Raw genomic sequence first — 12,568 nt, 5'->3', positions numbered from 1 at the left:
GGAGTGTCTTAGCTTATCCTTACCCTTGGAAGGAGCAGTTCCTACCCAAGGCATGGAGCATGAGCAGTTGCAGCTTTGGGAGCTCTCATTAGCAGTCAGCACTTACTTTATCAGCTGCTCTTAGGCTGCACCTGTGCTTTGGTCTCCTGAGTCTGTCAAAGTAATAATCCACTTGACATCTCCTCAGTCTGCTGCACACTTTAAGGTTTTATGGCTTATTCCTCTCTAACATCACCGGGTACATGCACTTCAGGTGGGCTGACCTTGAGAGGCAAAAGCTACTGTTAGATAACTACACCCATAAATCCAGCTCAGCCTCGTGTCCTGCTGGTCCCTCTCCAAGCTGAGCCTAACCCAGGTCTGACTGAAACTCCTGGGAAACCTCTGGCACTAGACATATTCTCCTTTATCCTGTCTTCATGCTTCTCTGACCAAGTAAGCTGTAGTGTTACTAAGCTTTCCATCTAAAAGCAATCCTTCCTTATTTGGAAATAAATTTAAAGCAGTGAATTAGATAATTATGGAAGACAGATCCACAAGGGGACAGAAAAGGTTACCAGCCTGCTCCCCCAATCCCAACAGAGAACCATATCTCCTTAAACTATTCATGAAAGGTCTCCTTTAAGCTCTTTTGAGAATTTCCAGGGGTGAACCCTGCTGCACTTGTATTTAGACACAATTTTAAAATTGTTCACATGGTTTAATCCTTGCACAGGTTTTCATATCAATCCTAGGTCCATGGAGTGAATCAAATCAAAGATCATTATATTTGAGGGGGTGTCAAGGGGTGGTGTTTGTTTGGTGGTTTGGTGCATAAAATACGCAAGACACTGTCAAAACAAGCTGGGAGTCTCTGTGTCTGCACTTTGCAATTTGAAAAGATTCCAAACTATACAGAACAAAACACATGAAGCTGGAAAGTAACCTATGGGGAGAAATAATGAATAAAACAATTTGATGCCTTTCCAATCTAACAAAACAAAGAAACATTCTGAGCAGCAGTTCTAAGGAACAAAAATAATCCAGCTTTTCATTATATGTGTTAATTTATGCTTTACATATTTTAAAGAAACATTGAATTTTTAACTTGGAAACCTGCTATTGCATCTCACTCTGAGTGACACTTGGGCAATACACAGAGAAGCACTGGTAGATCTAAGCTCTGAGTATGGTGCATTTGCAGTTACTACCAACTCTTGCTAATTTAGCAAACATTGGGGCTGTGCTGAATAATTGGTTTTCCTGGCCACAGATGGCCATCTCCTTCCACCCACAGCTCTGGCCTTGGTGACATTTGTGGGAGGAAGGCCTTTGAGCATTTGACTCTGTCACCTTACAAGAACATCAAATTCTTTGACCTATACTTAATTTGTTAAACCAGTTGCACCCAGCTGAAAAAGAAATGCAAATCTTGCACAGAGTCCAGCAGAGCAGAGAGAAGCCAATCCCACTCGGGCTCAGGAAATAGAAACCACTGGGATGAAGTTGCTATGATAGCGATGCATAAACCTTCTCAAATTGCATAAAATATTTCTTCCAACTTCATCATTTGTTGAATCAGTTCTGAAGACAGTTGCTTATTCTGCAACACCGTTAAACAGAGCAGAAAAGGGGGAAACCTGACACTGTCAGGTGACTGCAAGATCAGATGCCAATAAACCAAGTCAGACTAGGCAGGATTTCAATTTGGCTGCTGTATTTAGTCATGACTGCCTCACTGAGACATGACTCGATGCTACAGACTCTTGAAAAGACACCTCTCTCAACTTTGCTCCTTCTCATCAAAAAGTCTAGGACGCATTCCACACTCTGGGATATATTTTAGTACATACCAAACGAATGAAGAGGAGGAGTTAACTGTTCCTCAGTTTCAGATGCAGAAAGTATTCCTGCACTGAATAATCAGAATTAAAAATAAACACATGAAGAAAACCCATACAGCAAGAAAATAAGATGATCAGCAGCATGTTCTCTCCCAGAAAGAAAGACTTCTGACTCTCTCAATGAAATTATAGATCACTTGCCTACCACCACATGGAAACTTTACATGAAGATGTTCAGCTGTCATGTTATTATCTGGATTTTCTTATGAGATGAACATATTTTGCACCATATTTTCAATACAAACTCTGAAACTTTTATTTTGGAAGGACTAGGAATTTCAGACTCTGTTGGAATTATTACCAACTAATGAGAGCAGAGATCAGAGGTTAAACTACACACCAGCATGGCTTAGAACAACTGAAACTGCTTTGCCTTTCAAAGAAGCCTCAACTTGTCCTAAGTGAGCAAACCAGTCAGAAAAAAAAAATATCATTATGTATTTTTTCTACTGTTTAGATGCCCTCACTCTGCCTATTCCCTTAATCTCTACCAAGAAGGTCACTCCATGAATCTGTAAGCCAGCAAAACAAAGAGTCATGGAGAAGTGTCAGCTTATTAATCAAGTACATATGGCTCTCCCTGGAAAAGAAACTTTCACCTACAACCAAACTGATGTCTGTGTTTCTGTGCTCCAGCAAAGTTCATTTTTTTTCAAAAAAACAAAAAAAACAAAAAAAAAAAAAACCAACAACAACAAAAAAAAGCCAGGATTCAAAATAAATATTCAAAAATCAAGTCTTCAAAGTCCTTCTTTCAATGATAAATAATTTCTTCAACCCTTTCAAAAGCTGATCCTTGACCTTGAAGATTCTGACGTGTTCTCCTCTTGACACCTCCCTGCTCCCAGCCAGCTGTCTCACTTTGGCCAACATCCTGCACAGAACGGGGATGCAACCCCTGAAACAGCACAGAGGGCTCTGCTGACACCCAGTTCTTGTTGTCGCCACCTCCCTTCCACTCCAACATTAGTCTGCAGCCTTTGCAACAAAAATTGAAGAAACCATTCATAACAATAACACCAGAAGTGGACAGTTCAACCCCAACATAGCTGCTGTCACTGGTGCCCAGCACGCCTAAGCATGGAGGCAGGCTCTGTTCTCCCATCCTTGAACAGCCCACAGACATCCATGTAACCCTTCTTCCTCTCTTTAACTAGGAAGGATGGTTGGGAGAGATGGAGAAGGTACTGCAGGCTTGGGTACCAGCAGCCTGCAGAGGACAGTGTCCTCATTCTCCACAAATCCCACCACTGACACTCACAGCACACCAGAGCACCTCCAGGAGCACAGCTCTTGGAGAGGAGCAGATGGCTTGAACTGCATCCAAAGAGGCTGAAGTGAATGAATCCAAGCACAGCCAAAATGCAGGATGAGGGGAAGGATTTCTTTTAACAGCTCGTGGAAACATCATCTCCCCCTCTGTGGAAAAGCACTCTGCTCACATTTGTCAGGGCTGTGCCTTGGGTCTGACACCTTGCAAAGTCTGGCTGCTTAGGTGGCATCAGTAATCCATGAATTTGTCACCTCTGGGCTGGATTATAATAACTCAGTGTGTTTTGAAACTCAGTGTGGAAACTGTACACCAGCTCCAGCTGGTTGGGAATAGGGAACAACTGCTTATTTCATGGCTTATGTTGCCAAGGGCATATCTGGTTTGTGCTCAAGTCTTTCCCACGGCTCCCAGCCAGTATCTGATGCCAGCTTAAGGCCCTGGTTCTATTTTTCAAAGCAATTAGTGTCTCAAGTTCCAACCACATCAAAGTTTGAATTCTCATCCACAAACCCCCATGGCATCTGTGAGCCTTTGAGAGTTCTTAAAGCTCAGAATAAAGCATCTGGGGGAGCTGTGAAGAAAATAAGGTGGGTTTTATCAATAGCTGTGGAATATTTTTCTAGGGGCTATCAGGCAAGTCCTGACTCTGGTACACTTCAGGCATATTTCTTTAAGGTGAATTTACTTCCTGACCTAAATTCACAACTCAGATAACTGTTTCATGGCAAAACTCTTCCCAAAGCCCTCAGCATATCAAACGTCATGAGTTTCTACTCCCATTTGGAAAAACTACAAAGTCCTTTAGTCCACACTACCACTGACCTTGCCCACAACATACAGATGCTCCAGCAGGTTAATACCCATAGAGAAAGTACAGAAAAGCACGAGCAGGAAGAATGTGCTGAATGCTTCAACAGGTCCTTGACACGTTTTTGGATGACAGACCATACCAGAGAGGAAGTTAGAAATTATTTCCATTTGGTATACACCTACCTTCTCACATCTGGCAGTTTTGCAGCTTCATCAGATGAATTCTTTTGTTCCATTCCGATTATGAATTACAAGTAGATTTGGGAAGTTTGTTATTTACTCCTCCAGGTTATCACCTAGACAAGAATCCAGGGTGATGTTATCCTACTTAGCACACCAGCCTGCAGGCAGTCTGATTTCTCTCCAGTATCACCTGGTGGAATTACCAGCTTATTTCCTGTGAAAGCTTGGTTTTCCCACTCTCCATAATTTTAAGAATTACAAGGGGACATTCTTTTGCAGATGGACAGGATTTTATACACATTATATGTGTCAAGCAGATTTTTAAAATGCAGTTTCATCAGGAACTGTACGTATTCTACATGTTTGTTTTCACTCAGTAATTCCCCTGCTGTTTTCCCCCATTCCCAGTGCATCCCTCTCCTCTTGAACTTTCTCAGCATCAAGTCCTGCTAATGGTAGATGTGCTTATCTGGCTGTTCCCACCAACATCCATGACATCTCTTGTTAAAAAACAAACCCAGAGTAGCACAGGCAACCCCTCCCATTCATCTTATTCTGCCCTTACTCAGACAAGATTAAAGACCTTTCAGTAATTAAAGATGGAAGGGTGTCATTGAAAGGCACAGGGCAGCAGGGGAAGGTGAGTTATCCAAGCAACACATCCGTGAGTTTCTTGTCTCTTCTGACCCCTTGTTCCGAAGGCTACTGTTAGTAAATCAAGATTAATGAGAAGAACAGCACTTAAGTGCACCTGATCATAAATCTGGGAGAGTTAGTACACTCTCTGACAAGATTAATGTATTTTATATCTGACACTGTCTGTGAAACATTCTGTGTTCAATTTATTACCACCTCAGACCTGAAAGTGGAGCACAGATTTCCTCGCAGAGCAAATTTCACTTTTTTGCAGAGTGTTTCATTTGCAACTCTATATCCATTTTCATTTCTCTTGAGGTTATTTTCATTATGAAATAAACTTTTAATGTAATTCCAGTATAATTATACATGAACCAACATATTGGCAAAAAGGCACAGAAGAGTCTTGTTGGTTAGATCATTAAAACAATCTGGGAATTTTTTGAGGAAACATCAGAAAATGCCATTTCACTTAATTCAAAACATTACAAATGAAGAATTGTTCAAAAATTTGTGAGCTGGGGAGAAAAAAATCAGTAACCTAAACTACTTTTTAATATACTTTTTTACTTGAAACAGACTGAATTTCACATAGACCTGGTTTCTTCCTTTGAAATTGATAATGATCAGCAAATACTTAATTTACATTTTAAAAAGTCTGAACCCAAACTGCAGTAATTGCAATTTACTGAAACAGGTTTTTTCAACTAAGCCAGTTCCTTCCTTTAAATTCCCTCAGCTGATGAATAAGAATGGTTGAGATTTTGGGTTGCTGTCTAAATTTGAGATAACAGCATTTTTCAAATCTTGAATTCCTCAGCAGTTAGGAAACAATTCCCACGGTGCCATAACAGCCACAAGAACTCTACAACAAATTGTAGCAGATATTCAGATGTCTGGAAGTTCTTGAGCATGGTCAGTGCACGTGGTGATGATTAGCTCCTCAAGTTCTCTTTGGTGGGCTGAGCAAACCTGGGATCAGCATCAGACATTGCGAGAGAATTTTTTTGTGCAAGGCCACACCAGCTGCAGTGACAGCGTGACAGAACAAGCAAAGGTAGTGCCACCCAACTCATCCCTTGTAGCTGAAATATAATAGAGCAAGGAGAAATGGGATTCAGTCCAACTGAAGGAACTCCTCACCAGTTGCTTCCTCCCAGAGCTGCCCCCAGGTCCCAGTGAGTGAGCCCCAGGCACGATGGGCTGGTGGCACAACTCTCCCCATAACCATTCCCTCCTCCCAGGGCTGTACTCGTACAATTATCTGTGCCAGAAAATACCTGAATCACAACCAGACCTAGAGAATGACCAGAGGGCCCAGTTTTATTCCTCTGGAGAGAAGCCAATGGACACAGAGCATCCATCTTTAAGATGCTCCTCCAATTCACACCACAGCTCCCCTGGCCTCCAGGCTGATATATGCCATGGGAAGAACATGCCTGACAGAAGGCAATTTCCCTCCCAAGGCTCATCCCTGTTCACAGCTCCTGTCTTTACCCAATTTGATTCCCCTCTGCACTAACAGCCCCACTCTCACCAGTTCCTGCCCTCTGACACCACATTCCTAAAGGCAGCACCCCACAAAAAGTTTGTTTCTCATTATATTTCTTGATCTTCACTGCCACTGTCACCTCCTCCCCCCACACCATATGTTCCTCATCTCTTCCCTGCTGAGCAGTCTCTGGTCTCTGAAATCTGACAGTTGAAGTGACCTCCCCCTCCTGGTCCCCAGCTCTGTCTCAGCAGAAGTCAGGGACTGCAGTTGGCACACACTGCTCTCCTCAGGAACACACCTGCAAACAAGGGTAAAAGCACGTCCTCATTCCACCCTTAATCAGCTCGCTCTCCTGATGCTGTGGGGGTTTTGGGACACAGAGGTCTTCTGTTATTTGGCTATAGAGTGTTTAAGTAGGTCCTCTCATCTGGTTGAGGTCACTGGGTGCTTCACAACACAGACTCTGCCCCCCATATTACTACAGACTATCCATTTCTAAAGCCTTTTTGTCACATTTTTCTCACCAGCACCACAGAAGAGCTTCTGCCATAGTGTGAACTCTCAAAGAGATTCTCAAGACACAAGGTCAGAATCTCACCCATATACAAACCAGTTACTCCTGTTCGTGCTTCAGCCCCGCAGCCAGGACTAAAATAAAGCAAAGTCAAGTTCTCTAATCTTCCACAGTATAAAACACCCAGCAATCAGGGGCTTATTAGCAGATAATGATTTACTTTCTACCCACCAGTTATTTGCAAAGATCATCCGCTCTCCCTGTCTGAAGTATCATCAGGGCTTCTCCAAAAGTCTACTCCATTTATCATTAGGGGGATTTACACTGTAAACAGGACAGCTGCATTACTAAGTCTAATTACCCTGAGAAGACAAAGCACTGTGTGCCTACACATCGCCCTGGAATTAGAAGTCCAGGTAGAACAGGAGACAGGCTTTTAATTAAACAAAGTCAGTTACCTCTCACAGAAAGCCTACGATTTAATTTAAGCACACATACTGGAAGAACAGCAGGTCGAGCACCTTCCCCATCTTGTGAACCTGAAGCCTAGTGACTGCCACACACAACAATCATTCTACCCACCTGCCTCACATTTCTCTTTAGGACTATTTCATTCTCTTCTTGGCTTTCTTTCCTTTAATTAGGAGTAAGGAAAAGGTTGTAGTGACTTCATAGCATGTCAGATTTAATCTGCGTAAGACCCCACCACGTGTTGGGGGGATGTGCGGCAGGAGTTTTTAATAAAGGATTACAGAATGCACCTGCTGTGGCTGAAATATTGTGAGCTTTCTCAAAGCTCTGGGAGGCCTGCATTAGGTCAGCTTTGACTTGAACATTTATTACTTATCAACCTTTGGCATTGGGATGGAGTCTGGAGCATGGTGATGGTATCAGCTGATTTAAATTGCCAAAAAAGTGATCAGGTTGTTTGCACAAAACCAGAGAAGTGTTTGTCTTAACGGCTGCTGCAAAGATGGGTATGATTCCTCTGCCCCACACAATATTGGTTTTTTTGTTCCCAAATGTCATCAGATAATGACTTTTATGCCAACAAGTTAATTGCAAAAGCAAAGCAATGAAAATATATACTGAACCATAGTCACGTATTTTCTACATTTGCTTTTAATTTAATGTAATGAACAGAGAATTTTGTGAAGGAAGATTGCGGATGCCATGGAAAATAAATGCTGTTTCTGAGCAAAACCATCATGCAGCCAAATGAGCTGCCAATTCCCCTTTTCTTGCACCTCTTGCACTGTTCATTTCTTCTGTTTTCCACAGGGTGTGGGACACGGGGTCAGTCACTTTCTCCATATGAAGGAGCTCAGCCCAGAGCTCCCCAGGACACACCTTTGGCAATTTGGTGCAGGTTTGGGACAGACATCCTCACTCCAACCAGCTGCAGCAGCTCCAGCTTGCTCAGGCAGGTCCAGGATTACTGGGGCAGACAGAGGCAGCCCCAGTACACTCCCCTATGTGTTTGAGATGCCTCCTGCTCACACTTCCTTTCCATTTTCTGGTTTTGAGGCGATCTGAACTAAGAAAAGCTCGCTGTAGAGCACTGCTGGCATGCACAGCTGCACTGCCTGGTTCAGCAGCTCTGACACCCCGAGCAGAGCCAGGCACGAGCAGTTACACAGACCACTTCACCAGGGCTGCCGAGCTGCACCAAGCACGCTGGGAAACAGCCCCCTTTGGAGTGTTACGTGTCTCCTTTTGGATAAATCACTTGTCAGTTCATCGCTCACAGCTGCCAGCCTGCACCAGACTATTTACTGCATCCCAGCCCTGCGGTTCTAATGGCTCACAAAAGAAGTGAGAGACATCCTGAAAATACACGGAGCACTGACAAGTGCTAATGGGGCTGCTCTCCTGCTTTAAAGCAATTCTATTAACACATTATGCTGCAACTGAGGGTAATTATTTCCAAGGGAAATGGCTGCATGACCCAGGATAGGCTCTCATAATGGCGATTAAACTCACATGTGACTAATACACATAAGACATTAACTGAAGTTTGAGGATTTATTAAGATTTGCAGAGACATCTCCAGGGCCACAGAAGACAGTCTGCTTGGGTTGCAGAAATCAAATATAAAGTAAGAAATGTTCTCCTTGGCTTATAAAGCTTAATAAATTCATTTCAGATTTTTAGTAATACTTTCAATTATTAAGGAATACCTCTGCAAATCCAACATTTTATTTAGTAAACACGTGAAAATGAAAGGGTTGTCACTCATAATATGTAATAAAGTATTACATTTCACCTTCAGTTAACACTAACCTACAAGACTGAAGAAGATTCAAGAAGTGTTTGGACAACACTCTCAGGCCCATGGTGTGATTTCTAGGGCTGTCCTGTACAGGGTCAGGAGTTGGACTTTGGTGATCCTTGTGGGTCCTTCCAACTCAGGTTATTCTATGATTCTACCTCTAAATATTAAGATAATTGAGAAAAATTAGAAAGGGGTTAAAAAATAGTGTTTACATTCCACTGTTCCTCATCTAGCATTGTCTTTCTCTCCCTTCCTGCAACCTGATGGCAGCACATTGTGCATTCAACCCTTCCCTGCCACACATAGAAACAAAATACTGATAAATGGGACTCTCCTTGTTCCTTTGCAGCACCCAACTGGCTCAGCCAGTGCTGGAAAGGGATGAAAGCCAGCAGCTGATTCCTCTGCACTGGAAAATCTCCACCTGTCTCCCTTGTGACACTGGCTCTCTGTTACATGCCAGTCATACTTTCACCTACCACCGATGCAAATCCATCCCAGCAGGAGCTATAAGCAGGGCCAACAGCAAAAGTGATAATGCAACTTCTGCTGTGCCACGCATGCTGCAGCCTCAGAGTGGAACAGCCTTGCCAGCAGCATGAAAGGAAACCTTTCCAGGGGGCCCCATGGTGGCTTGTTGTGAGCTACTGAGCTCCCTCACAGACTACTGAGAGGGTACCAGTGAGCCACCAGCCTCCCACACCTCTCAGGGTGGCTCTGCTGTGTCAGGATGGCAGCTGGTTGCAGCTACAGAGCAGTTGGCAAACCTTTAGCCCTTTACAGGAAAGCATTCTGCAGCACCTGTCTGTAAGAACCAAATGCTCTTATGGAGAGTTTCCTCAGCTGCACAATACTGTAAACGTTCCTGAAGAACAAATTGTGCTGTTTTGAAAGGATAAATGACTCTCATCTAATTCTGTCCATGCAAGAGCAGTGCAGGAGGCTTTAATGACTATCTCTCCATTGCCTTTTGAATGTGTGTTTATGCGCAGTTTGGATATAAGGAGTGGAAGGAAGAGGAGAACAGAAATGAGGAAAATTTAGATCTCCATCCCAGGCTGAATGAGCATAGCAGCAGCTTTTACCACGCAGCCAAATTTTCCACTGCCTGTAAAGCCTCACAGTAGCTGCACACAGTCAATATTTGATAGACAAGTTGGCAAAGCTCTTACATCTCACATTACCTGCTTGCTACACAGCAGACTGGCTTGTAGGCAGTTGGGCTGCAGGAATCCACACTAGGGAAACACCAGTCTGGCTTCTCCCTTGGACCTGTGCCCTGGGGACAGGATGGGAACAGCTCTTAGCTCTCACTGTCACAAGCAATAGAGCAGAGAGGGATAGAATTGCTTTCCAACACTGATGGAAAACCTTTGGGCTCCATCATTTACGCAGGATTTCTATGGATAAAGGTGCACACCAGGATATCCACTGCATTTACCAACCTATCTGCATTCATTCAACAACTTGGTGCTGTTTGTGTGTCACAGCCTGCAGCTGGATCTCAAACACAATCTCCATAGCAGGACTCTGGCTAGGAGCAGCACCATTCCTCTCAGGCTGGTGATACTCTCTCCCAGCCTCCTGCTTGGCCACTCCCTGAAATCAGCAGACAGCCAAACCCCATAGGTGCAGAACAGGACATTTATGAACTTGATAGATAAAAAAAAAATTAAAAAAAATTAAAGGAGTGACTTCATCAGTCATCAAACATTGATTTACCCTAGATCTGAGGATACAAGGAATCACACTCCAGAACATAACGTGCAGTGGGAAAAAACATTAAGAAAGGAAATAGTTCATCATTTCACAGGCTATTTATTCATATATATATATGAATAGCAGATATATATTTCTACCTATCCAGCAGGTAAAGCACAATTGGTAGGCTCAATAATGTCATTCCTTCATTAAAAACACCTCTAGAATCTCCAAAGCAATCCTTGAATTGGGCCTCCCATAAGGAAAAAATAAATATTGTTGGAGAATACAGAAAACATTCCTGCCTCTTTCAGCTTGTCTGACAGAACATAATTCTGCACACCTATGGATCAGCAGATCAATGATCCAGGAACATAACTCTGTTGAAATAGTCTTGATGTGGTGAGCATTAATGGCTCAGAATAGGCCTATAGGGTCTCACCCATCAGTGCACCTGCAGCAATTCAGAAAACTAGCATCTCTGAAACTGCCATCAGCCCATTAAACCACAGATCTACAGAAGCACCTCTCTCTAAAGGAGCAGCAAAATCTGATTTGATTTGGCAGACTCAAATAGCCTTATCAGAACTATAAATTAAAATATCTTCAAAGGTTCTTATGGGGCTTTTAGATCCCCCATGGTTGAAAACCCCACACCTTTTGCATGCCGTGAATCCAGAACTGCAATGGATAAACCAAGATTCCATTTATGAATTCATGTCAAAACAACACAGAAAAACCTCCCCCCATAGCCCAGCCAGCCTTCCCCATCCATCAGGGCTTTCCCCAAAGAGAGGACGTCCAAAAGGGACTGGATTTGTGCCATCACTGTTCAAGGGTACAAGGGGGAAAAAAACACAGCATTTAGAGCTATACCAAACCCATATTTTAAAGGTTTCTCTGCAAAAATGCTTACAGATATTTGGATAAAGCCTCTTTAAAATAGAAACTGAAATATTGATACATTAATCATAAATAAACATGTACCATAAATGCAGCTCTGTAAGAAGAGTCCTGAAAGGTATTATAAACAGCTCAAAAAATTTCTTCTTGCATGAACTTCAACACTCCAGATCTGTTCGTTGCTAGGCTTAATTTTCATTCATGTGGAAAAAAAAGAAGGTTTTGCTAAAAGGATGCAAATATCCCTGTGCTTCATAAAAGAAAGTTCCTTTTTTGTCACCATAATTATCTAATTAAAAACTGTGCTTGTCACATCTTGGAAAATTAACTGTCTTCACATAGGGTGAATGCTATCATTTCAAGAGGTCACAATAAATTACTTATAAACAAGAAAACAAAATTAATTCCTGATCTAAGCACTAAATTCTTTACAGACCTAATTAAAGAGCAAAACTCAGCATCCTGAAGTGACTCTGAACAGAAATCTGCAGAATAGGAATCTGTGTGTTTAAGGGAACAACTCAACACATTTGAGAAAGAGATGAAAAGCACCAAATGAATAATATAAAAGATGAGAGACAGGATTTCATGCAATTGCAATATGAATATCAATACACCCCAACACTAGAACAGTGAGTGCATCATTATTGTAGAAACTGGAGAATTGGCTTTGTTGTCATTCAATGCCAAAAATCAATGCTCAGTATCCTATTCTCATGACACTGTTACAATTCATAAATTATTAACTGGAGTCTTTTGTAAAAAGTTCCTGTTTACAAGGTTACTCTGTAAGTTAAAATGTTTGTTTGCCCTCAGATCTCTACTGTAAAGCATCTGTGGGTAGATTTACATGATGAAGTTGATAGATTTGTATTTTGACAGTACATCTGTCATC

Source organism: Vidua chalybeata, chromosome 12 (genome assembly GCF_026979565.1).
Source record: "Vidua chalybeata isolate OUT-0048 chromosome 12, bVidCha1 merged haplotype, whole genome shotgun sequence".
NCBI classification, from domain to species: domain Eukaryota; kingdom Metazoa; phylum Chordata; class Aves; order Passeriformes; family Viduidae; genus Vidua; species Vidua chalybeata.
Note: the sequence above shows the minus strand (reverse complement) of the source record.